Source organism: Macaca fascicularis, chromosome 2, assembly GCF_037993035.2.
Source record: "Macaca fascicularis isolate 582-1 chromosome 2, T2T-MFA8v1.1".
Taxonomy (NCBI): Eukaryota; Metazoa; Chordata; class Mammalia; order Primates; family Cercopithecidae; genus Macaca; species Macaca fascicularis.
This window is the reverse complement of record NC_088376.1, coordinates 110,873,998-110,901,743: the sequence shown is the minus strand read 5'-3', so window position 1 is coordinate 110,901,743 and position 27,746 is coordinate 110,873,998. Positions and strand designations below refer to the sequence as shown.

The following is a 27,746-nucleotide window of genomic DNA, read 5'->3' as shown; positions in this document are numbered from 1 at the left end:
GATGGGGGTGGAATGTTCTGTAAGATGTCTGTTAGATCAAGTTGGTGTATAGAGTTATATAGGTCTTCTCTTTCCCCATTGGTATTCTGTCTTGTTGTTCTATCCATTAGTGAAAGTGAGGTATTGCAGTATCCAACAATTATTATTGAATAGTCTGTTGCTTGTTCAAGTTCTATTATGTTTCAATTTTACATGCTTTTTACATTTCTCAAGGATAAATTCCTTGCAAAAAATGCTACTATTGTGGATAAGAAAGATACACACAAATGATTGCTACAACTATGAAGCCTCTAGGGGCCACGAAAGCAGCAGTTGAAATGTCGGTCACTGGTAGGATGATTTAAAGTGTTTTTCTGTTTTGAGGCAGGGTCTCACTCTGTCACCCAGGCTGGAGTGCAGTGGTGTGATCATGGTGGCCTGGAACTCTGGGTTCAAGTAATCCTCCCGTCTCAGTTTCCCAAGTAGCTAGGACTGCAGGTGCACACCACCATGCCTGGCTAATTTTTAAAATCTTTTGTAAAGACAGGGTCTTGCTTTTTTGCCCAGGATGGTCTTGAACTCTTTGCTTCAAGCGTTCTTCCCACCTCGGCCTCCCAAAGTACTGGGATTACAGGTGTCAGTCACTGTGCCCGGCCTAAATGTGTTATTTTATTTTATTTTATTTTATTTTATTTTATTTTATTTTTATTATTTTTGAGAAGGAGTCTTGCTTTGTTGCCCAGGCTGGAGTGCAGTGGTATGATCTTGGCTCACTGCAGCTTCTACCTTCCGGGTTCAAGTGATTCTCTTGCCTCAGCCTGCCGAGTAGCTGAGATTACAGGTGCCTGCCACCATGCCCATCTAATTTTTGTATTTTCAGTAGAGACAGCATTTTACCATGTTGACCAGGCTGGTCTCAAACTCCTGACCTCAAGTGATCTGCCCATCTTGGCCTCCCAAAGTGCTGGGATTATAGGCATAAGCCACTGTACCCAGCCTAAATGTGTTTTTTGTTTTGTTTTGTTTTTTTGTGATGGAGTCCTACTCTGTCGCCCAGGCTGGAGTGCAATGATGCAATCTCGGCTCACTGCAACCTCCACCTCTGGGTTAAAGCAATTCTCCTGCCTCAGCTTCCCAAGTAGCTGGGATTACAGGCATGTGCCACCACGCCCGGCTAATTTTGTGTTTTTAGTAGAGATGGGGTTTCTCCATGTTGGTCAGACTGATTTCGAACTCCCGACCTCAGGTGATCTGCCCGCCTTGGCCTCCCAAAGTGCTGGGATTACAGGCGTGAGCCACCGCGCCCAGCGCTAAATGTGTTTTTAAAAGATGATCTTTTTTCCTCAAAATGTCAACAGTGTTTTTTGCAGAAATAGAAAAATCCATTTGGAATCTCAAAGAGCCCTCATGAATAGCCAAAACAATCTTGAAAAAGAACAAAGTTGGAAGTCTCATTTGTTGATTTTCAAAACTTACTAAAATGCTATAATAATCAAAACTGTGTTGTATTGACTTCAAGGGAGACATATAGATCAAGGAACGGAATGGAAAGCCCAGAAATAAACTCTTTTATACATGGTAAGATGATTTTAGACAACGGTACCAGGACCATTCAATGGGAGAAGATAGTGTTTTCAGTAAATGATGTGGCGAAAACTGAATATCCACATAAAAAAAGTTGGATCCTTCTGGGAACAGTGGTTTATGCCAATAATCCCAGCGCTTTGGGAGGCCAAGTGAGAGGACTGCTTGAGGCAAGGAGTTCAAGACCATAGGGAGACCTCATCTCTTAAAAGAAAAAAAAATTGGCCAGGTGCGGTGTCTCACGCCTGTAATCCCAACACTTTGGGAGGCCCAGGAGGGCGGATCACGAGGTCAGGAAACAGAGATCATCCTGGCTAACACAATGAAACCCCATCTCTACTAAAAAATACAAAAAGTTAGCCTGGCGTGGTGGCAGGCACCTGTAGTCCCAGCTACTCGGGAGGCTGAGGCAGGAGAATGGCGTGAATGCGGGAGGTGGAGCTTACGGTGAGCCGAGATGTGCCACTACACTTCAGCCTGGGCGACAGAGCAAGACTCCGTCTCAAAAAAAAAAGAAAAAAAGAAAAAAAAATTAGCTGGTGTGGTAGTGTAGGCCCGTAGTCCCAGCTACTCAGGAAGCTGAGGCAGGAGGATCCTTTGAGCTGAGGAGTTCAAGACTGCAGTGAGCTATGGTAAAGTATACCACTGCACTTCATCCTGGGAGACAGAGAGAAATCCTATCTCTCCCTCTCTCTCTCTCTCTTTTTTTTAAGTTGGACCCTTATCTTATATTAAAAAATTAACTTAAAATGGATCAAAGACCTAAACAAAGCACTAAAGCTATACATTTCTTAGAAGAAAACACAGGGGGAAATCTTCATGACATTGGATTTGGCAGTGTTTTCTTGGATATACACCACAAACACAGACAACAAAAGAAAAAACAGATAAATTAGGCTATATGAAAATTGAAAATTTTTGTCTATCTCTGTAGAGTGAAAAGGTAACCCATGGAGGCAAAATATTTGCAAATCTTTTATCTTCTCAGGAGTTAATATCCAGAATATGTAAATAACTCCTACAGCTCAACAACAACAAGAACAAAATTAAAAATATAGACAAAGGACTTGAAGAAACATTTCTTCATAAAAGATACATAAATCGCCAAGAAACACATGAAAAGATGCTTAGCATCATTAATCATTAGAGAAATGCAAATCAAAACCACAACAAAATATCACTTCATACTCATTAGGATGGCTAGTATGAAAACAAGAACAGAAATTAGCAAGTTTTCAAGAGGATGTGGAAAAATCAGAACCCTTGTGTACTGCTGGTAGGAATGTAAAATAAAAGTGCTATGGAAAATAGTATGGTGGCTCCTCAAAAAATTAAAAACAGAATTATTGTAAGATACAGCAACCCAACTTCTGGATATATGCCCAAAGGAATTGAAATCAGGGACTTGAACAGATATTTGTACACTCATGTTTGTAGCAGCATTATTCACAGTGGCCAAAAGATGGAAGCAACCCAAATGTCCCGTCAACACATGGAATGAATAAGCAAAAATGTGGTACGTTCATATAATGGAACGTTATTTAGCCTTAAAAAGGAAGGAAATTCTGATATGATACAACATGAATAAACCTTGAAGACACTGTGCTAAATGAAAAAAGCCAGTCACAAAAGTACAAATTTGTATGTGGTACCTAAAGTAGTCAAATTTACAGAAATTAATATACTCCATTTATATGAATTTCCTTTAGTAGTCGGATTTACAGAAACAAAGTAGAATGGTGGTTCCCAGGGACTGGGAGAGACGGGGAATGGAGGTGTTGTTGCTTAATGGGTACAAAGTTTCTGATTTGCAAGATGAAAAAGTTCTGGAGATGGATGGTGATGATGATTGCACAACAATGTGAATGTACTTAATACCACTGAACTGTACACGTAAAAATTGTTAAAATGGTAGAAATAAACAAATGCAGCTCATTTATTTAAAGTAAAAATTTCAAAGTAACCATCATTTATGTCACAGATCTCTTCAGGATTAAAGGGATGCTTTATATGTTAGGTATCTTGTGGGTTTATTCTGGTTTGTCCAGTTGCAGAGAGAAATGCACAAATATGTAAACATTGCTTAAATGCTAAGCAGTTATAGGGAACATTTTGTAAGAACAGATACAATATTGGTTAAATTCCATGAGGAGGTTGAGTGAGAACTGAGGAAATTTGAAATTCGAGCTTGAAATCTCCATTTGGATGTAGAATTGACATCTCAAATTTGAAATATTTTAAACTGAATTCATGATTGCCCCACCCCAAAATCAAAACAAAGAAGAAAAAAAACACCTGCCTCCCTATCTCATTAAATTGAAATTCTGTCCTAGTTGTTCAGGCTAAACATTTGGTTTCCCTGTCCTCTTCTGTTCCTCTCACACCCCACACCCAGTTTGTCAGAAAAAGATGTTTGGAACCTGACCACATCTCGCCACCTCCACTGCTCCCTCCCTGATTGGACCACCATCATTAACCTTGACTACTGTAGTAACTCCCCAAATTAGTCTGTCTGCTTCCATTTGCTTGCTCCCTGCAGCATATTCTTAAAAACATCTACAGTGGTCCTGTACATTGATCATGCTGTTCTTTTGCACAGAACCCTCCAGTGGTTTCCCATCTCAAAGTAAAAGCCAAAGTCCTTTTGAAATACCACAAGGCCCTATGATGTCCTTGTCATCTTTCTGACCAGATCTTTTCTTAGTTACCCCTTTGCTTACTTTGCTTCATGGTGTTCTTGCTACTGTTCCTTGAACAAGCCAGGTGGGCATCTGCCTTGAGCTCTGAGCACTATATGTTTTCTCTGCCTGGAATGTTCTTCCCTCTAATATATTCATGATTGACTCTTCACTTTCTCAATGAGTACTTCTCAACTATCTTTTTTAACATTGCACCCCTTCTATTTTTTCATCCCACTGTTCTACTTGAATTTTCTTTGTGGCATTTGTCATGCCACTTTCTGATAATTTGTATAGTTTACTTATCTGCCTTTCCCCATCAGAAGAAGATATTATAGAAACAAATTTTATGAGAGGGACAGGGTTTTTGTTTTGGTCACTGTTGTGGCCCAGCACCTAGAACACTGTCTGATGGATAGTAGATCCTCTGTAGCTATTGAATGAATAATCTTTAATATCTATTTGCTTCCGGCTTCACATGGGAAAAGAAACTTAAAAACAAGACCAGATACAATTGCAATAATTCTTGCCAGGTTATTGGTACACATCTTTCTGGAAATATGTTATCTGTCGTGAATTTATTTAAATTTTGGGAAAGCTGTGGATAGAGCACCTACTAACTTTGATTTCTTAGGCAAGTTGTTTGCCCTCTTTGAGGCTAAGATTCCTGCTCTGTAAAAGGAGAGCTCAATAAAGATAGTTGTTTGCCTGAAGTGACAGAAATTATTTTCAGTGCTTTGCAACCTCGTTGAAGGGGTTAATATTTAAATATAAGATATTAGAATGATGATTAATGTCCACATAGAAAGTCCTTACAGTTCAACCCATTATATACTTTTGTTAATGAATCATTCTGTTTGACCATCAGCCCCTTTTCCTACTTAATTGATTGTGTAACAGTATTTTAATTGGATGTAACTGGAGCATATCGGTCCATTGTGAAGCAGAAATACTCTGTTTCTAGAGGACAAAACTGGAGGTGAAACTTCAAAAGTGAGCTCCAGGCAGACTGAAAGAGTTTTTTTGTTTTGTTTCTTGTGAAAAAATTAACTTAGGACTCTCACTGCAAAAAACTGGCAAGCCTGGCCCTCCAGTGGGTTTTCAGCAATTTAAAATGAAATGAGAAGATGTAAAACTGTGTCAACTGTAAACTTAAGTATTAACATTAGATTCCTTAGAGGTTTTAATTGAAGGATTTTGCTTTCTATTTAACAAATTAATATTTCTGGTCTTCAGTTTTTCTGTGTAAAACGAACAGGCATTCTGCTATTTCTGCTGCTGTTAGTGCTGAGCAACAGAGATACAGTGTGTTCTGCGGAAGGTGATAGCTTTTTAGACATTTAGAGATTAACATGTGCCTTCTGATTTATTTTCTTTGGGTTAAACGTCTTTCATTTTTTCTTCACTCTTTCCTATTATGTAGATTTATGCTGTTTTTAATGGCCAATATTTGGATCAGAGTCTAGTCAGGAGACAGAAGCTACACCATAATTTGAACAGAGAATTTACTATAGAGGTAAAGAGAACTCTAAAGAATACAGGAATGACAGATACAGGGAATAGTCACTACCCTTAGGGCTGGGGCAGAGTATACAAAGAAATACCAAATTTGGAAAAGTACGCCCCCCCCGCCCCCCACCCCCAAAGCTGATTACATATCTTGGGGGAAGTCTCCATTTGGTAGTAAAGATGTTTGCTGAGTTGCCGCAGGTCAGGGTGATGATGTAGGGCAAGCAAACCCCCAAACTGGGGCTTAACCCAGGAGGGTTCTTGGCTTTGCCAAGAAAGAATTTAAGGGTGAGCCAGTAGTGAGAGAAAGAAACTTTTATTGAACCAATACTGCTTCTTGCTGAGCAGGGGTAACCCATATAGGCAGTGTGCCCAGAATTGCTGCCTGTGGGCTGCTAACTAGCTGTTTATATTTGTTATTAATTATATGCTAATTAAGAGGCAGGTTATTTAGAACTTTCAGGAAAAGGGGCTGGAAGTTTCTGGAATCAGATAAGGTAACTTCTAGGCTGTTGCCATGGCATTTGTAAACTGCCATGGCACTGGTAGGAGTGTCTGTATGCTAATAAACCATGAGGGCAGCTAGTGGTTACTTTTGTCAGCATCTGCTGGTTTCAGCCAGATCTTGTTCCAATCAGCAGGGTGTGACAGGAAATTAAGTCCTGCTGGTTTCCTACCTCAAAGGTAGTTAAGCAGGAAGCTGTACTTGGGGATGCTACGGCGTCACCAGCAAGCCTGTTTGAGGCACTGGTGGAACTTGCCTGGGAAGATGTCCATGGGAGTGCCCACTAAAGCTTGTTGGGATGAGCACCATGGAATTAAGAAGATGGAAAAGCACACTAGAACCGGGAAGAGAAACCCCTTCCTTCCATGCCCTCTACTAAGCTTAGTATCATCATGCCAGCTGTCTAGGAAGAAATGTTTACATTATTATAAGCAGGGCAATGAAAGGTAGATTTGGAATTGAGAGGCAATATATTGATTTCTTGCACAGCCTATTATTTTGACTACTTAGCTTCCATACGCACTTTACACACATTTGAGCTCCCATATAACAATGAAACAACTCGTTTCCACCTAACAAGATACAGCTATGTCAGAGGGTGAAACTTTTACCCTTGTTCTAAAATGAGGAATGAGGACATGCTCAGCCCTGATAGTCACTGTATCCATTGCTGGCTATGCTTTTGTTTGTTTGTTTGTTTTTGTAATAGAGTCGGGGTTTCGCTGGGTTGCCCAGGCTAGTCTCAAACTCCTGAGCTCAAGCAATCCTCCGGCCTCAGCCTCCCAATGTCCTGGAATTATAGGTGTGAGCCACTGTGCTCATCCTGCTGGCTGTTTATCAGTCCTCAAATAGAAGTTCCAGCGGCAGAGGGCCAAAGTCATGTGATGGGAGCTGGGGGCTTGGAGTTCTGAGGGAAGAGGAATGAAATATTGGGGGATGTGGCAGTATCACTGACAGTGAGGTTTTTTGGAAACTTTTTTGGTCTGATTTGTGAGATTGATATTGTCCTTAATGATAAGGAAACAGAAAATGGCAGAAGTGAAAACTGAAAATGGCAAAGTAAAAAAACTGTCTTCTCTATGGTGGAGAATCTGTTTCAGGAAAGGTGAAAGAGACTAGAAAGAGGCTAGAGCACCAAAACATTAGAATTGAGTTTGTACGTCAAATTGAACTTTTCTATGATAAGAGTAATATTCAAGAGTTTGTTAACCTACTGAAAGAACTAGCCTTACCTGGAGAACTGACTCCGAAGTTGTGTTTTGAATTTATACAAGTTGAAAAGTCATGAGAATCTTACATTGGCGCTAATGTCCTCTTGATGTATTGAAGTGGTAGTAGTAAGAAGACTGACAGACTTGGTAAAAAGAATGTGATCTTACTGTTCACCAACTTGCCAGCTATTCTGATGAAAGTCGGTATTGAAGATTGTCTTCCTATAGAAGTTGAATATAATGAAGTATCATTTAAAGGATGTGACTGTTACAGAAATTTACTTCTTGTAAGAATAAAAATACAACATATATGGGGTTACAACTGATCAAAAAAGAGATCACAGCAATTGGACCCAGTAAGTACCACCACAGAAAGAGAAACAGTTGCCAAATATGAAATAGTGGATGGTACACCAGTAAAAGGTGAATCAGTTCCAATAAGACTATTGTTAGCAGGATATGACCTAACTCCAACAATGAAAGTTATGAACAAAAAAGTTTCAGTAAGGTACTTTTTGAATTTAGTGTCTGTTGATGAGGAAGACAGAGGGTACTTTAGGTAGCAGATCATTTTATGGAGAAAAGCTCCTGTAAAACTGAGGAAACAGAATAAACTTTCACCAGTGATTTGAACCTCCAGAATCACAAGCATCTGCTGAATAGCCTGAAATATACTGAATACGATGAAAAAGAAAAACAAAACTGTCATCATTGAGATTAAGTTAAACAGGTTAAAGATGACTGCAGCATGTGGAGGGGCAAAATGGCCATAACTCTGCCTGGGCACGGTGGCTCACGCCTGTAATCCCAGCACATTGGGAGGCTGAGGCAGGCGGATCACTTCAGATCCCAAGTTCAAGACTAGCCTGGCCAACATGATGAAACTCCATCTCTACTAAAAATGCAAAAAGTTAGCTGGGCATGGTGGTATGTGCCTGTAATCCCAGTTACTTGGGAGGCTGAGGCAGGAGAATTGCTTGAACCCAGGAGGCAGAGGTTGCAGTGAGCGAAGATCGCACTGCTGCACTCCAGCCTGGGCAACAGAGCAAGACTCCATCTCAAAAAAAATAAAATAAAAATGGCCAAAACTCAATTTACATTCATCTTCCTTTATCTTACAGCACTACATTTATTTCATGATATAGCAAAATGTCTTCATGTATATACATTTCTTTTTATTTATTTATTTATTTTTATTTTTAATTTTTTTTGAGACGGAGTCTCATGCTGTCACCCAGGCTGGAGTGCAGTAGCGCAATCTTGGCTCACTGCAAGCTCTGCCTCCTGGGTTCATGCCATTCTCCTGCCTCAGCCTCCTGAGTAGCTGGAACTATAGGCTCCCACCACCACGCCTGGCTTTTTTTTTTTTTTTTTTTGTATTTTTAGTAGAGACCGAGTTTCACTGTGTTAGCCAGGATGGTCTCGATCTCCTGACCTCGTCATCCACCTGCCTCGGCCTCCCAAAGTGCTGGGATTACAGACATGAGCGACCGTGCCTGGCCACTTTTTTTTGTTTTTCCTTGAAAATCGCAGTTTGCCCAGGCTGGAGTGCAATGGTGTGATCTTGGCTCACTGCAACCGCTGCCTCCCAGGTTCAAGTGATTCTCCTGCCTCTCAGCCTCCCAAGTAGCTGGGACCACAGGTGCGTGCCACCACGCCCGGCTAATTTTTATATTTTTAGTAGAGACGGGGATTCTCCAGGCTGGTCTTGAACTCCTGACCTCAGGTGATCCACCCGCTTGGCCTCCCAAAGTGCTGGGATTACAGGTGTATGAGTCACCATGCCCAGCCACCTTCATGTATATACATTTTTAAAAGTGCTTTCTTTGAAATGCTCGAATTTCCTTAAACTGCCTTTTTTTTTTAACTGCACCCTTTGATGATAAGCATTCAGATATGCATCAGCATAAGCATTAAAGATTTTCATGTGGAAGAAAACAAAGTTCCACTGACTAGCTTGTTAACGAAAGTTGTATTATAAATCTAATTTCGAGCCGGGTGTGGTGGCTCACACCTGTAATTTCAGCACTTTGGGAGGCTGAGTTGGGTGGATCATGAGGTCAAGAGATCAATGACCATCCTTGCCAACATGCTGAAACCTTGTCTTTACTAAAAATACAAAAATTAGCCGGGTATGGTTTCGCACGCCTATAGTCCCAGCTACTTGGGAGGCTGAGGCAGGAGAATTGCTTGAACCCGGGAGGCGGAGGTTGCAGTGAGCTGAGATCTTGCCACTGCACTCCAGCCTGATGACAGAGGGAGACTTGATCTCAAAAAAAAAAAAAAAAAAAAATTAGCTGGGTGTGGTGCACATGCCTGTAATCCCAGCTACTCAGGAGGCTGAGGCAAGAGAATCACTTGAACCTGCAAGGCAGAGGTTGCAGTGAGCCAAGATCGCACCACTGCACTTCAGCCTGGGCAACAGAGTGAGACTCGGTCTCAAAAAAAACAAAACTAAACTAATTCTAACTTATAGTAATGGGAAGAAGGAAAGAAGAAAATGGTTAGAATATACAAATAAATATCAAATATAATAGAGAAAGTTCATTATTCTCATTTCTGTGATTGGTAATGAGGCCATAGTTGATATCTAGGCTTCTTTCTTCAGTTACCTATTTCATGTTTCCCTTGCCCTCAGCATGAACCTCAGCTGGTTGAGGTTCTTTACCTGGTGAAATGACTCAAACTTTTATTCCCTCATTAGTCCAGTCCTTTTTTGGTTGCTGTAGTTTTCCATTAATCTTTATTTTTGGCATGGAAGTATTAAGAGGTGCCTTAGATAATCCCTTGGGTTTCAGACATAGTCCTCCTTGCTTTCACTGTGTAGCAGCAACCCAGTTTCCCCTTGACAATTGGGCTCAATCTTTCCCAACCAGTAGGTTCAGCCTGTTGGTTCAGTGGTGTAAGGAGTCCCAAATAGCCAAGTGGCAGTCTCATCTTCTAATGCAATTAAACCATTGTTGTGTATGCTAGTAGATATATTTCCTGTTTAGGGACTAACACTTCCAAGCCAGCAGAACTCAGTTGTTAGGAGTGAAAGCAAAAATTCAGTGAGTAGATTGCTAGATATAATAGTGAGTGGAGCCACACACATTTCTACCCTTTGATTCCCAGACCTGCATATTCTGACTGTGGGAGGAAAGAGCACCATGTAAGGGGTCTCTGATTGAAATCATTACCCCATCCTTTCAGGGTGCTGTCTCCCTGAAACTGTAACTTAGTCTTCAGTAATCAATTCCCTATTTTAATTAGGCCAACCATTCTGTGTGTTTGGGTGTGACAATACCAGTTAGGTCCATAGACATGAGCCCATTTCTGCATTTCTTTACTATGCAATGACTTTCTTGGTCAGGAGCAATGCTGTGTGGGCTTGGCATGGTGGCATATGCCTGTAACCCCAGCACTTTGGGAGGCCGAGGCAGGAGGATCACTTGAGTTGAGGAGTTTGAGAGCAGCCTGGGTAACATAGTAAGACCTCGTCTCTATTTAAAAAAAAATTTTTTTTTTGGCCAGGCATGGTGGCTCACACCTGTAATCCCAGCACTTTGGGAGGCCAAGGTGGGCAGATTGCCTGAGGTTAAGAGTTAGAGACCAGCCTTGCTAACATGGTGAAACCCCATCTCTACTAAAAATTTAAAAAAAAATTAGCTGGACGTGGTGGCGCACGCCTGTAGTTCCAGCTACTTGGGAGGCTAAGGCAGGAGAATTGCTTGAACCCAGGAGGCAGAGGTTGCAGTGAGCCAAGATCGTGCCACTGCACTCCAGACGGGGCAACAGAAGGAGACCTCGTCTCAAAAAAAAGAAAAAAAAAATTTTTTTTTTTTTTTTTTTAAAGAAACAGCCGCAATGCTGTGTGGAATGTCATGGTGGTAGATTGGGCACTTCTATATAAGTTCATGGGTGGTGGAACTGACAAAAACATTATAGGCAGAGAAGGCAAATCTGTGTCCCGAATACATGTCTATTCTAGTGAGGACAAATCTCTTCCCTCACCCTTGCCCTCATTCCCCATAATAGAAGTCCAGCGTAATCAGCTTGCCACCAGGTGGTTAGCTAGCCTCTGGGAAATGGTGCATATTCAGGGCTCAGAGCTAGTCTGTGCCATTAACAGATTAGACATTTAGCAGTAGCTTTAGTCGGGTCAGCCCTATTTAGGGGAAGACCATGTTGTTGAGCCCATGCACAGCATTCATGATCATTTTTTCTTTGGGTTTATTGAGCAAGCACTCTGGTAGCTGTGGAAAGTGTCTAACATTGATATTCATGAAGTACGTCATTTTTTCAGCTTGCTTATTAAGAGCCTCCTCTACAGTGAATGCAAATGATTATTCACATGGTACACAAATATCTTCACAGTCTGTGCCTGTTCTGAGAGTTTCATCTGCATATCTTTCCCCCAGATTTCCTTGTCACCATTTCCTTCCAAATTCCTAATTAGCCAACAAAATCCTTAATAATTGTTCATAAATCTGTGTAAATCTCTGCTTCTGCCATGTCTTACCTCAGACAAAAGGGAAAACCAAATGTACCCCTCAAAGTTCTGCCCTCTGAAGGGAAGATTTTTCTTCATCACCGCTTTTCGTCACTACCTCTTTAAATGGGGCTGTGGTGCTGCAGCTGTCTACTTTTGGACAATACTGGCATGTTGTGCAGAGCTATGTGTAAACCAGACTTGAGTTTTTTCTTTCCCTAGTCAGCTGGTCATGTGGAGCTCTCAGAAGGCCATTGACTTGGATTGAGGGAGAGGAAGCAATGCAACAGGAGTCAATGCTGAAGTCTGAGCTACCTGCTATGTAACTTACTCATATTTTTGGACCTGCTTGAAATTTTTTTTTTTAAACATATTTTTCACTTGATGATAGATCGTGCTGCACATACCAAGCTAGACTACATAGGTTGGATAACATCTAGTTCATGATGAGAAGCTCAGGCCATGTGGTCACATTATGTCCCATGGTTAGGCTTTTGGTCTCTGCCAAGACCGAGTAGCAAGCCTGAAACTATTTTTTGAAAGGCAAATACTTTTCTGCAAAAGAGGGCATAGATTTTCTCAAAATTCTAGAAGTGTGGGCTATGATTCTCTTATTCTTGCTTGCTAAAGGCTCCATTCAGCATCCCTATTTGCCATGGACACTTCAGGTATCATTGGATCTGCTGGATCATAAGGCCCAAATAGCAGAGCAACTTGAACCACAGCTTGAACCTGCTTGAACCACAGCTTGAACTTGAATCTTCTCTTGCTCTGAAACCCACTCGAAACTGTCAGCCTTGTAGGTAACTTTGTAGCTGGGTTGAAGCCTACCAAACATTGTACCCTCTTTCTCTTTGTTGGTGATGTTAATTACAGCAACTTAATCACCTTGGAAGGGAAGTTTTGACATGTTTTGAACAATTGAATCCTGACATTTCATTGCTGCAGTGGGTCTCTGAATTTTTGTGGGGTTCATCTCGCATCAACTAGTTTGTGTATGTCTTACTAAAGCATCTAATGTATTTGCTATTTGCTGTTTATCAGACCCAATTAGCATAATGTCAGTATAGTTGACTAGTGTGTGTGTATGTGCTTATTTATTTATTTTTTGGAATGTCACGATATCAAGATCTCTGTGGGCTACATTATGGTAGGAGAATGGCGTAGCCCTGAGGCTAGATTCATAGGCACATAAAAAGCAGGTAAAAGTAATGTGCTTCTGGTGGTTCTTGCAGATTTGTATGAAGAAAAAGGCATTATTCAGGTTAATAGCAGTCTACCAAGTGCCGTGACCCATGTTGATTTGCTCCAGTAAAGATGCTGTATCTGGGGCATCAGCTGCAATTGGAATCATCACCAGATTAAGTTTATGATAGTCCATGAGTTTATGATAGTCACTAAGATCCATCTGACTTCTGCACAGGACAAACTGGCAAGTTAAATCAAGATATAATAGGTATCACTACCCTGTTTCTTTCAAATCTTTGATGGTAGCATTAATTTAATTCTTGAGATGTGGTATTGCTTCTGGCTTAATATCTTAGTAGGGAGGGGAAGTTCTGGGGGCGTCCACGTAGCCCTTACTATTAAAATGACTCTTATCAGTTGGGTCAGAAAGCCAATATGGGACTTCTGCCAATAGCCAAGTATGTCTGTTCCAAGTATTTATTCAGGAACTGAGGAGATAACAACAAAGTAGGTCCATTGTACTATAGGGTCCCCTGTGAGGTGGACTTGAGCTAAGCATTTCATCTATTACCTAACCACTGTCAGCACTCACTTTGACTGATAGGCCACAGTAGCATTTTGGGTCCCTAGGAATTAGTAATCTCCGAAAGGTCTGGGTATTTCCTTTTCTCTAATCCATAGTCACTCTAGTAAATGGCCTTTGGGGAAACTTGGGTGAGGATTTACAGTATGTACTTGTACTTGTGGTAACGCTACAGGTTATTCCTCAGGGGACCTGGGCTTGTTGATTGACTTGGGTCTGGAAATTAGATGAGAGGTCAAAACTTTTCTAGTCAGGTTTTTACTACCAGAGCTGGAGTTTTTTTCAGTTGTACAGATGAATCTGTTTTGGTAGGCTGCTTGTGGAATACTGTGATCAATTACTGCCAAAGATCCTGGTGGGCCAAGGTGTTCTGATTACCAGTACAACTCTACTGTCTTTATAGTAGATGTTCCCACCTTGTCTTTGGTGATTACATGCTGCTACTTGGCCTCTGTTATTAGAGGATCCTGTTACTCCTTTGAATCAGGGAACCCACTTAGTGGTGGCATTTCCCATGGCCAACCTGGGGGTTGTGACAGAGACCTTAGGGACTGTAAAACCTAAAATGTTTATCTGTGGCCCTTTATAAATAAAGTTTGCCAACCCATGTCTAGAGGAACAGGGACACACTGCAAAGGGGAGCAACCACAGAGCTTTTCAAGGATGAAGGTGATCCCCTCACTAATGCATTTCTGTTTTGTTGTTGTTGTTGTTGTTGTTTTTGGAGACACGGTCTCACTCTGTCGCCCAGGCTGGAGTACAGTGGCATGATCTTGGCTTACTGCAACCTCTGCCTCCTGGGTTCAAGCAATTCTCATGCCTCAGCCTCCCAAGTAGCTGGGATTACGATTGTGCACCACCACACCTGGCTAATTTTTGTATTTTTAGTACAGTCAGGGTTTTACCATGTTGACCAGGCTGGTCTTGAACTCCTGTTGTCAAGTGATCCACCTGGCTCAGCCTCCCAAAGTGCTGGGATTACAGGTGTGAGCCATCATGCCCAACCTCACTAATGGATTTCTTAATGCCTGAGTGAAAGGATTATTTTCTGGGCTTTTTTGTGCAACGTAGGTTACACATGAAAAATCCATTTCAACATTTCTATCTCCCTGAGCTTTTGAATTGCCTCTTCTACATCTTGCTAGGGAAGCTTTGGCATCTCTACCTCATTAAACATAGTGGACTCTTTTTTTTTTTTTTGAGGCGGAGTCTCGCTCTGTCGCCCAGGCTGGAGTGCAGTGGCCAGATCTCAGCTCACTGCAAGCTCCGCCTCCCGGGTTCCCGCCATTCTCCTGCCTCAGCCTCCCGCGTAGCTGGGACTACAGGCGCCGCCACCACGCCCGGCTAATTTTTTGTATTTTTAGTAGAGACGGGGTTTCACTGTGTTAGCCAGGATGGTCTCGATCTCCTGACCTCGTGATCCGCCCGTCTCGGCCTCCCAAAGTGCTGGGATTACAGGCTTGAGCCACCGCACCCGGCCGTGGACTCTTTTTTTAAAAAAAAGTTTTATTTGTTTATTTAGAGACAGGGTCTCACTCGGTCACTCAGGCTGGAGTGCAGTGGCGTGATCATAGCTCACTGTAACCTCAAACTTCTAGGCTCAAGTAGTCCTCCTACCTCAGCCTCCTGAGTAGCTGAGGCTACAGGCATGTGCCACAGTGACTGACTAATTTTTTATTTTTTGTGGAGATGGGGTCTCTGTATGTTGCTCATTCTAGTCTTAAACTTCTGGGCTCAAGCCTCCTGCCTTGGCCCAGATTACTGCTGAGATTACAGGTGTGAACTGCACCCAGGTCTTTTGTTGTTGTTGTTTTGTGGGGGTTTTTTTGGTAAGTTTTTAAAGTCCTGTTTATTGAAGTATGAATTTACATTCAGTAAAATTCACCCAAAGATTTGACAAATGCATAGTCATACCATACTCAAGATGCAGAACCATTGTAGAATCATTCTAACAATTCTCTCCTGCCGCTTTGTAATCAACCCCTTTTTGATCCCAAGGAACTAATTGACCTGCTTTTCTGTCAAAAGTGTCAAATTTAATCACTAAAATGACCTGCAGTATCATGGGAAAATGTGTAAGCATATAAAATACACAAACCAATTTTTTTTGTATTTTATTTATTTATTTTTTGAGATGGAGTCTTGCTCTGTCACTCAGGCTAGAGTGCAGTGGTGCGATGTCGACTCACTGCAACCTCTGCTTCCAAAGTTCAAGTGATTTTTCTGCCCCAGCCTCCCGAGTAGCTGGAACTATAGGCATGTGCCACCATGCCTGGCCAATGTTTGTATTTTTAGTAGAGACGGGGTTTCACTTTGTTGGTTAGGCTGTTCTCGAACTCCTGACCTCGTGATCCGCCCGCCTCAGCCTCCCAAAGTGCTGAGATTACAGGCATGAGCCACCATGCCTTGCCAGGGACACATGTTTTCATAGGAAGTTGGTGTAGAGAGATGTGTTTACAGGAACAAGTATATTCGGTATGATAATAAATCAAGTGTTGTGGGAGGTAGAATACTGAAAATATTCAGTATTCTGAATTTATAGTATTCTGAGTTTACAGCTCAGCTACTGCCAGCTTAACCTGTATTATGGTTTCAGAGTAGTATCCTGCACCTATGGCCACTCTGAGACACATCCAGCAGAATTTCTGGTTGAAGCAAAACAAGTGTGCTATGTGATCTTAAAGTTATCTCCTTCCTGCTGGAGACTTCCTTCAAATGCCTTGGTGTTTTCAAATGTTGTTAGAGGGCTAAACTCAAAGTCTTCCAAACATTGTAGGGATGTCAAATATAATTATTTTTGTTTTTTTAATTGAGATGTGTTTAAAGCCTTTTTTTTTTTTTTTTTTTTTTGGTGACCGAGTCCTGTTTTGTCACCTAGGCTGGAATGCAGTGACACGATCTGGGCTCACTGCACCCTCTGCCTCCCGAGTTCAAGCAGTTCTCCTGCCTCAGTCTCCTCAGTGGCTGTGATTACAGACATGCACCATCACACCTGGCTAATTTTTGTGTTTTTAGTAGTGATGGGGTTTCACCATGTTGGTCAGGCTGGTCTTGAACTCTTGGCCTCATGTCATCCATGGGTCTCAGCTTCCCAAAGTGCTGGGATTATAGGCGTGAGCAACCGCACCCAGCCTAAAATATTATTTTAAATCAGGAAAGGTTAGTGGGCTTTTTGCTAGTTTAATACAGTGGAGAAAGACGCTAATATGGTTGGATATGAACTTTTGGATCTGTTTAATTATAAAAAATGGAGTTGGCTGAAAATCTGAGAAAGGAGTAGGCTTTCCCCTGTCACTTTTTTTTATTGAAATACTTGTATTTTTATTTTGAAAGATTTTTTTTTCTTCTTTGTTTTTGGAGACAGGGTCTTGGTCTGTTGCCCAGGCTGGAGTGCAGTGGTTCTAACATAGCTCACTGCAATCTTGAAATCCTGGCTCAAGCAATCCTCCCACCTCAGCCTCCAAAGTAACTGGGATGACAGGTGTGCACTATCATGCCTGGCTAATTTTTAAAAATTTTTTTGTAGAGGTTGGGGTCTTGCCATGTTGCCCAGGCTGGTCTCTAGTGCTTGGGCTCAGGCGATCCTCCTGCCTCCACCTCACAAAGTGCGATGATCACAGGTATGAGCTGCCATGCCCAGCTTATTTTGAAATAATTTCAAATTTATAGAAAAGTTGAAAGAACTTTATACATTTTTCCAGATTCAGCAATCAATACGATTTTACCACAACTATTTTAGCATTCTGTAAGATACGTATATATATGAATATACACATATTTTCCTTGTCACCTTTGTTTTATCTATTAATCTAAGATATTCCCACATGCGTTACTTATAGTGTCAGTAGTAATTGGTATCCCTGTGAGCATTAAAAAAAAAAAAAAAAAAGATAAAAACAAAACAGTGGTAATTGGCAGGGCACAGTGGCATGTACCTATAATCCCTGCTACGTGGGAGGCTGATGTGGGAGGATCACTTCAGGCCAGGAGCTCAGTCAAGTCTGCAGTGAGCTATGATTATGCCTGTGAATAGCTACTGCACTCCAGCCTAGGCAACAAAGTGAGACCCCCATCTCTAAAAATAAATAGAAAAAAAAAGTTTTTAATTAAAAAAAAAACCTGTCAATAGTAAATGAAAATATCACATTCAGACATTTTCCCCTTTCTTTTCTGTGAAGCACCTTTGCCAGCATTAATTTTTCTTAATTTTTATTGTGATACCATTTTAACATCTTTATGATTAAGTTTACCTCTTAATGAGATACTATATTGTGTATTTTTTCATTTTTCACACAGCTAAGCTTCTATCCCAAAAGCATAATGAAGCCTGAACTTTGTCTTGAATTTCTTGACTTTCTTCAGGGAATGGGGAGAGGGAAGAATGGGGCTGGAGGAGGCTGGAAGAGTGAGCCTGCACTGGAGTATATTGGGATTTGGACTAACAGACTTTTGAAACTGAAGAGGAGTTTAGAGACCAAATACTAGCACAGCCGTTAGTAAAGACCCCCAAAGAGCTTTTGTTTATGAGGGTTATATCTATTTATCAAATTAAAACTAGAGAAACCTTAAAAATACTTATTATCTCATTAAAAAAAGTAATATAAACAATATTTTTAATGAGAAGTATAGTTTCAAAAATGAAAGAGGTGCCGGGCGCGGTGGCTCAAGCCTGTAATCCCAGCACTTTGGGAGGCCGAGACGGGCGGATCACGAGTTCAGGAGATCGAGACCATCCTGGCTAGCACGGTGAAACCCCGTCTCTACTAAAATACAAAAAAAATTAGCCGGGCGAGGTGGCGGGTGCCTGTACTCCCAGCTACTCGGGAGGCTGAGGCAGGAGAATGGCGTGAACCCGGGAGGCGGGGCTTGCAGTGAGCTGAGATCCGGCCACTGCACTCCAGCCTGGGCAACAGAGCTAGACTCCGTCTCAAGAAAAAAAATGAAAGAGGTTAGTAAGAAGAGTGGTAGTGTTTTTGCCTTTTTTTTTTTTTTTTTTTTTTTTTTTTTTTTTGAGACGAAGTCTTGCCCGGTTGGCCAGGCTGGAGTGCAGTGGCGCAATCTCAGCTCACTGCAACCTCTGCCTCCCGGGTTCAAACAATTCTCCTGCCTCAGCCTCCTGAGTAGCTGGGACTACAGGCACACGCCACCTATGCCCAGTTTTTTTTATTTTTATTTTTAGTAGAGACAATGTTTTACCACGTTGGCCAGGCAGGTCTCGAACTCCTGACCTCTTGATCCGCCTGCCTCTGCCTCCCAAAGTGCTGGGATTACAGGCGTGAGCCCGCTCCCGGCCGTGGTTTTGCTTTTAAAAATCTTTTTAATGTCTGTCTTAATAGAACACAGCTGTATTTTTATATCTGCCTCTGCATTCAGTCTGTCACAATATGTTGTTTGGGTTGCAGTGTATGAAGAAAATGCTTTTCACCCAAATATGTAGTTAGGAAGAGGAATATTTTGACAGTTTTTTTCCAGGTAACTATGGATATCTTATTTGATTTGACATCAAAACTTCACAAATGTAGTTTCTTTTTTTCTTCTTCTTCCTTTTTTTTTTTTTTTTTTTTTTTTTTTTAAGAGATAGGGTCTCATTATGTTGCCCAGGCTGATCTCAAATTAATTTCTGGGCTCTGGCCAGGCACTATAATCCCAGGACTTTGGGAGGCCGAGGCGGGTGGATCACCTGAGGTCAGGAGTTTGAGACCAGCTTGGCCAGCATGGAAAAACTCTACTAAAAATACAAAAAATTAGCCAGATGTGGTGGTAGCTGCCTGTAATCTCAGCTACTTGGGAGGCTGAGGCAGGAGAGTTGCTTGAACCCGGGAAGTGGAGTTTACAGTGAGCTGAGATTGTGCCGTTGCACTCCAGCCTGGGCAACAAGAGCAAAACTCTGTCTCAAAAAAAGGAAAAACAATTCCTGGGCTCAAGCAGTTCTCCCACCTCAGCCTCCCAAAGTGCTATGGTTTATAGGGGTGAACTACTGCACTCAGCCAAGTGGTAGTTTCTTAAAGGTTATTTGCAATGGGGAATCTGAAACCGTATCAATGAACTTTTTGTACTGTTATTTAAAATCCATCAGTCTATCTTGCACTTGGAATGGATCATATGTGACAGAATCAGTCTAGTTTTGATATGTAGGTATCTACTTGATTAATTAGTTCTTTAAATGTTTAGCCATTGCCTTTTCTGTAAATGCCTTCAATTTCAGAGATAGAAAACTGAGCCCTGTCCCTTCCCCATTCTACTTTTATAGGAGAACCAAAGTCTCTAGGGATGGTCAGTGGTAGGTGTAAGGATTGTTTCTACTGCATTATGTAAATTGCTTCTTGTTTGGAATTTCATTTTCCATAGTTTTACTGAAATAGACTCTCTGAGTAGATTGCAATTATGCTAAAAAATTTATTCTGAAGGCTGTTGTTTCTACAGGGGAGTTTGCCTGCTTCTGCTGTGTGGTTTTTAGAACAAAATCTAGGTCAGCAGTATTGAATAAAAATGTGGGAGTGAACCTCTGGTCAAACATGCTCCTTAATAATACTGATGGCGGGGGAGTGGTGATTCTGAACTTTGCTGTTGAGATAGCTGCTCCAGGCTGTGCTGTACCCTGTGGAAGGGAATAACCAGCAAAATTCTGCATCTTAAAACCAGACTTGGGCCAGGCATGGTGGCTCACAGCTATAATTGCAGCACTTTGGGAGGCCAAGGTGGGCGGATCATCTGAGGTCAGGAGTTTGAGACCAGCCTGACCAACATGGTGAAACCGTGTCTCTACTAAAAATGCAAAAATTAGCCAGGCATGGTGGCACACACCTGTAATCCCAGCTACTTGAGAGGCTGAGGCAGGAGAAACGCCTGAACCTGGGAGGTTGCAGTGAGTGGAGATCGTGCCACTGCACTCCATCTTAGGCGACAGAGTGAGACTCTGCCTCAAAAAAAAAGAAGAAAAAACAAACAAAAAACAGACTTTCATGCTCCTTCTCCAGGAGGGGTGAGGAAAACGTACCCACTTCTCTGATTAAAAACTATTTTTTGATAAAGAGGTGGTTGTTTAAGAAAAAACAAACTATTTCTTTACAGTTTCTTACCAAGAGTAAGAAATATAAGCAGAATCACAGAGTTTTTAATGTTTATCTTAGAAATGATAAGCTGTTGTTTAAATTATTTTGGAATTCCTTATGCTTTGAAAAAAAAAAAGTATTATGTCACCAACCTTATGCTCTTTATACTAAATGCAAATCACTTTCCAAGAAGTGTGGTGTATAGTGTGAATTTAACTTACATCATTCAGTCCAAATAACAATCTTGTGATAATTTGATAGCCACTTATTTATTGAATACTATTCTGTCCCATGCAGTGAGCTAGGCATTGTGAGGAAATAAAAGTAGTAAAAGCACAATATTTTCTAAAACATTAATGAATTCACCTACTAACATGTGAAACAATGAACATTTTAATGATAAATAGAATACTTAAAGACTTTTTAGGCCGGGCGCGGTGGCTCAAGCCTGTAATCCCAGCACTTCGGGAGGCCAAGACGGGTGGATCACGAGGTCAGGAGATCGAGACCATCCTGGCTAACACGATGAAACCCCGTCTCTACTAAAAAATACAAAAAAAAAAAAAACTAGCCGGGCGAGGTGGCAGGCACCTGTAGTCCCAGCTGCTCAGGAGGCTGAGGCAGGAGAATGGAGTAAACCCGGGAGGCGGAGCTTGCAGTGAGCTGAGATCTGGCCACTGCACTCCAGCCTGGGCGACAGAGCGAGACTCCGTCTCAAAAAAAAAAAAAAAGACTTTTTAATTTTTTACAAAAAGACTAACAGGAAAACATATGCTTAAGGACTATAAATTCTTTCCTAGTAACAGTGATTGGTAAAAGAGCTAAGTAGTGGAAAGTAAGCATTAAAGTCATCAGAGAGGTTCTATGGAAGCTATGAGGCCCAAGTTGTGGCTTTGGAATTGGATCAGGGAGGAGACATTTCAAGCAGGGGATCAGTGATCTCATGAGCAAAGGCACAGGACAGAGTGGGGCACAGGCTCTAGCAGGAGCCATGAGGGGACGGCCTACTTACTACATGGCTTTCCTGTTGGAGTAGTAGGGAACAAGCCTGGCATGGGTTCATTTGATGGGTGAGGAAGGCTATTAGATTAGCATCTAACATTTGCCGTAATAATGTTTTGTGTTGTTGAAGCCCTAAACACATTGTCTTTATTAGCTTTGAAATAGATGGGTAGGTGCACCTTCTCTAAACAGGATATGACTTGAAGATAGGTGGAATGTTCTTTACTTACCATAATCTTAGAACTGAACAAGTACCTTTAGAGGTCATTACTGTAACCAAGAGAGATGAAAGGGCTGTCCCAAATTTACATGGTCAGCCTGTGGCAAAGCCAGGATTAAGAACTCAAATATGGGCCTGGTGCGGTGGCTCATGCATGTAATCCTAGCACTTTGGGAGGTCAAATCAGGAGGAATGCTTGAGCCCAGATGTTCAACACCAGCCTGGGCAATATATGGAGACCCCGTCTCTACCCCCAAAATAATAATAATAAATTAGAAGGGCATAGTGGCACACATCTGTGTCCTTAGCTACTGGGGAAGCTGAGAGGGGAGGATTGCTTGAGCCCAGGAAGTTGAGGCTGCAGTGAGCTGTGATCACGCCACTATACCTGGGAAACAGTCAGGCCTTGTGTCAATTAACAATTCCCTTTTTTTTCTCTCTCTCTCTGTGAGACAGAGTCTAGCTCTGTCGCCCAGGCTGGAGTGCAGTGGCACAGTCTCGGCTCACTGCAACCTCCACCTCCCAGGTTCAAACAATTCTCCTGTCTCAGCCTCCTGAGTAGCTAGGATTACAGGTGTGCACCACCATGCCTGGCTAATTTTTGTATTTTTAGTAGAGACAGGGTTTTACCATGTTGGCCAGGCTGGTCTCTAACTCCTGACCTCAAGTGATCTGCCCGCCTCTGCCTTCCCAAAGCGCTGGGATTACAGGCATGAGCCACCGCTCCCAACAGAGATCTTGTCTCAATAAACTAAAAGTAAGAACTCAAATATGTCTGCTGGTGCCCAGCTACTCTCTCCCTCCTTTCCATTTTTTAGAATATTTAATAATAAAAGAAGAAAAATGACCGAGTGCAGTGGCTCACGCCTGTAATCCCAGCACTTTGGGAGACAGAGGCGGGTGAATCACCTGTGGTAAGGAGTTCGATACCATCCTGGCCAACATGGTGAAACCTCGTCTCTACTAAAAATACAAAAATTAGCCAAGCATGGTGGCAGGCGCCTGTAATCCCAGCTACTCGGGAGGCTGAGGCAGGAGAATCACTTGAACCCGGGAGGCAGAAGTTGCAGTGAGCTGAGATCATGCCATTGCACTCCAGGCTGGGGTACAAGAGCGAGACTTCGTCTCAAAAAAAAAAAAAGAAGAAAAAGGAAAAGCTGTTCTTGAAGGTAGCCAAATGTTCTGAGATTGATTCCTAGCTTCAACCCGAGAACATCAGAAACATCTTTCTCCTATAATTTTCTGATTAATTTCACTGCAGTAATCCAGAATGAGGTTGTTTTATTACATTTGTGTTTTGTGATTTAAGAACTAAGACAAATATATTAATCCTATGAAAAAACATATTGCTTTTAATATTTTTACTAATTTAAAAAGGTATTTATCCAAGTTTTATCACCTTTTCTTCCCCTCTGCTCAGTGTGTATGCCACTTTTGAACCTTCCTGAAGATGCTGTGGTTTGTTCTTTGATTCATTGTCATTTTTCTGGTTTAGACAAGTGACAAGTACTTTCGTTTACTTAAATGACCAAGTATTTCATCTGTCTAATAACTGCTGAGTCTTATTTGTAAGTTATGTTTTACCACGTTTTTGAGAATTATAAAGGTGAATGGATAAGTCAGAAGTCTCAGAATTAATTTTAAAATTAAAATGGGCTTTAGAAATTATGTAGCACAATTTTTTTTTTTTTTTTTTGAAATTCTGGATGAGTAGTCTAGCTCTAACAGTCTTAAGGTCACACCCAAAGTTAAGTGGCAGAGTCAGAATTAGAGCCTGGATCTCCTGATTCTGTTTTTTGTTTTTTTTTTTGTTTTTTTTTTTTGTTTTTTTTTGTTTTTTTTTTGAGATAGAGTTTCGCTCTTGTCACCCAAGCTGGAGTGCAATGGCGCGATCTTGGCTCACTGCAACCTCCACCTCCCAGATTCAAGCGATTCTCTTTCCTCAGCCTCCCGAATAGCGGGGCTTATAGGAGCCCGCCACCATGCCTGGCTAATTTTGTATTTTTAGTAGAGATGGGGTTTCACCACATTGGTCAGGCTGGTGCCAAACTTCTGGCCTCAAGTGATCCACCACATCGGCCTCCCAAAGTGCTAGGATTACAGGTGTGAGCCACCATGCCTGGCCTCTTTCTGTCCTTCTTCTCCTTCTTTGTCTCTCTCCCATCCTCCTTTATCCCCTTCTTTCCTCCCTACACCTTCTTTGGCTTCATTCTCAGGCAGTGTCTTTTAGGGTTGAGAAAGATGGCCACTGGCAGCTGTATTCTTAATTTTATATTCTGATATAAAATTCTTAATTTTTTTGAGGTATATTCCTAGTTGTTGTTGTTGTTTTTGGAGAGTAAGTCTCGCTTTGTCACTGCAGCTGGAGTGCAGTTGTGTGATCTCAGCTCACTGCATCCTCTGCCTCCTGGGTTCAAGCAGTTCTCCTGTCTCAGCCTCCTGAGTAGCTGGGACTACAGATGCACGCCACCACACCCTGGCTAATTTTTGTATTTTCAGTAGAGACAGGGTTTCACGATACTGGTCAGGCTGGTCTTGAACTCCTGACCTTAGGTGATCCGCCCATCTCAACTTCCCAAAGTACTGGGATTACAGGCGTGAGCCACCATGCCCAGCCAGCTCAGTTATATTCTTATGGTTCAATATCTAAAATGTCTGTATATCAAGTTTCTCCAAAAGGACTTTGGGCCTGCTTGAATCATAAGTCTACTTGTTTGGTGGAGAAAGCAAAACACCAGGAACAAATAGAGGAATGGGATGGTTCCTAGGGGTGAGTTTCCCTTTAGAAGGCATTCAGGCAGACAAATCTTAAGTTTCTATTTGGCCTTTGAAGCTCTAGCTGCCCTTTATGAAGAACTGCTGTCCTCCATAAATGTGTTTCATCCAAAGTGATATGCTCCTGGTTTTCCCATTGGAAAACCAATGGGAAGTTAGGGCCTGCCCATGGCCCTAACTTCTATTTTGCTTGCTATGTATCTTCCCCACTTTGTCTCTTTCTCTGTTTCCCAGCTTCATTTAATTACATCCTTCTATATTTCTAGATTCAGTTAAGTTCTAGTCTCCTACAGGAAGATCCTAGATCATCCCACGACTGTATTATGTGACTGTTCTTTAAACTCCTATAGTAGCACTTACTGCATTGTAGACACTTATCCTACATAAACCATAATGGTTATTGTAGGATTAGCAATAATTTAGCATGTTTCTCATAATTTCTAAGCACTTTCACATATCTTCTCTCAGCCTTATGAAGTAGGCATTAGATATGAAAACTAAAGCTTGCAGAGATTTACATCACTGGGCATGTCTTAAACTCTCAACTAGACTAATACTTGCTTCTGTGTTTTCATAGTGCCTAAGCATAGGGTAATGGTGGTGATGGTGGTGATCTAAGTTCCATGACAGCAGGACATTTCATCATTTGGTTTACTGCTGAATCACTAATGCCTGGAGTAGCGATTGACAGTAGGTGCTTAAATTGGTAAATGAATTATCTGGACAAATGTGGCATGGTTTAAACTTTAGAGGTTTGGATTAGGTGATCCTCTAGGTTCCTTTCACTTTAAAGTTCTGAGGTTACCACTGGGAAAAACAAAACAAAACAAAACAAAAAAAACAAAGAAAGAGCTGAGTGTGTGAAACAGAAGGAGTCACTGATTCATTTGTTAGTAATATGTAAATTATGAGCAGCACTAATATTGTTTATAAGAAAGCAGACTGGGCCAGGCACGGTGGCCTGTAATCCCAGCACTTTGGGAGGCCAAGGTGGGTGGACTGCTTGAGCCCAGAAGTTGAAGACCAGCCTGAGTAACATGGCGAAATCCTGTCTCTACCAAAAATACAAAAATTAGCCGAGCGTGGTGGCACGTGCTTGTAGTCCCAGTACTCAAGAAGCTGAGGTGGGAGGATCATTTGAGCCTGGGAGACGGACTTTAGGGTGAGCTGAGATCAAGCCACTGGATTCCAGCCTGGGAGACAAAGGGAGACGCCGTCTCAAAACTGTACACCATCAGTATACAGCAGATACTAAAAGGTATTGAAAAGGTAGAAATTTGACTGGGGAAAAGTAAGGTTCAAAGTAGGGGAAAACCCTAATCACTTTTTAAAAAAAATTATTTCATATGTTATGGTGCTATTGATTCAGTGCTGCCTGTCACCACCAGTAGATTAGCTCTTGCTGTCCTGTCCCTCTCTTTACCCAGTACCTGAGTCTGTTGCTTCAGTCAGCCCTGAGATTTCTTCTCCAGCAGTGTTTAAAAACAAGTATGTGTGACCTATGTAAAACTGGCCTTACATATCTGCTGAAATAATGATGAATACATATATAAAGTACAGAAAATTAAACTACATAATTAACCCAGTTTCACCACATTCAGCTCTGGGGAACCTACTTGTGTTGAAATGCCATTTAAAATTGACTTTTGGGGCCAGGTGCAGTGGCACATGCCTGTAATCCCAACACTTAGGGAGGCTGAGGCAGGCAGATCACTTGGGTTCAGGAGTTCAAGACCAGCCTGGCCAACATGGTAAAACCCCGTCTCTACTTAAAATACAAAAATTAGCCAGGTATGGTGGTGCACGCCAGTAATCTCAGCTACTCGGGAGACTGAGGCTTGAGAATTGCTTGAACCCAGGAGGTAGAGGTTGCAGTGAACCGAGATCACACCACCACACTCCAGCATGGGTGACAGAGCGAGACTCTGTCTCAAAAAATAAAAAATAAAGTAAAATAAAATAATAAATGAAGTTGGCTCTCTTAAAGAAAAAGAGAGGACAGAACAGAGAAAGTACACTGGGGAGGCTGGGCACGTTGGCTTACACGTATAATCCCAGCACTTTAGGAGGCTGAAGTGGGCGGATCACGAGGTCAGGAGATCGAGACTATCCTGCCTAACATGGTGAAACCCCGTCTCTACTAAAAAATACAAAAAATTAGCTAGGCATGGTGGTGGGCGCCTGTCGTCCCAGCTACTCGTGAGGCTGAGGCAGGAGAATGGCATGAAACCGGGAGGCGGAGGTTGCAGTAAGCTGAAATCGTGCCACTGCACTCCAGCCTGGGCAACAGGGCGAGACTCCGTCTCAAAAAAAAAAAAAAAAAGAAAAAGAACACTGGGGAGAGACCAGAAGGAGTGAGGTGAGGGGGGACTTCGAGGGGTTAGAGATGATACATTTAAACCTCCAGAGGTGCTTAGACATAAATGTACAGGGCCACATTTCATTAGAAGTTGACATAGGGAATAACCGTGTACAGAGCATGTCTAGTCCATTGTAAGCTGTTATTGATGGAAGACAATTATGATGATCAGTTTTCATCTTTAAAAAAACACTTGTGGGCCAGGCGCAGTGGCTCACGCCTGTAATTCCAGCACTTGGGGAGGCCGAGGCGGGCTGATCACAAGGTCAGGAGATTGAGACCATCCTGGCTAACACGGTGAAACCCCGCTTCTACTAAAATACAAGAGATTAGCCGGGCATGGTGGCAGGCACCTGTCGTCCCAGCTACTCGGGAGGCTGAGGCAGGAGTGCATAAAATTAGAAAAAGTCTCTCTTCTGACGAATTGATGTACTTCCCTTTCTCCTAACTTAGAACAGAAGAAGCCTCTCAGTTATGTGCAGGACAGCACCCATGACCCCCAGAGAGAAGCAGCTCCTATTAGAGGCTCAGATTGACATAAGACTCAAGAGACTTTGTCATTTACAGTGTTCACTCTCCCTTCAACAGATAAGTTTCTTAGGGATCAAGTGTTTTGCTTATATAAGAAGA

The 27,746-nt window shown here is 41.9% G+C and overlaps 1 protein-coding gene and 1 pseudogene across 32 annotated transcripts in view; both read left to right on the top strand.

Moving 5' to 3' along the window:
- Window positions 1–27,746, top strand: part of MAP4 (microtubule associated protein 4) — a 231,832-nt gene that overhangs the window by 118,735 nt on the left and 85,351 nt on the right. The window lies entirely within an intron of this gene.
- Window positions 282–8,168, top strand: LOC102139848 (vacuolar protein sorting-associated protein 26A pseudogene; annotated as a pseudogene).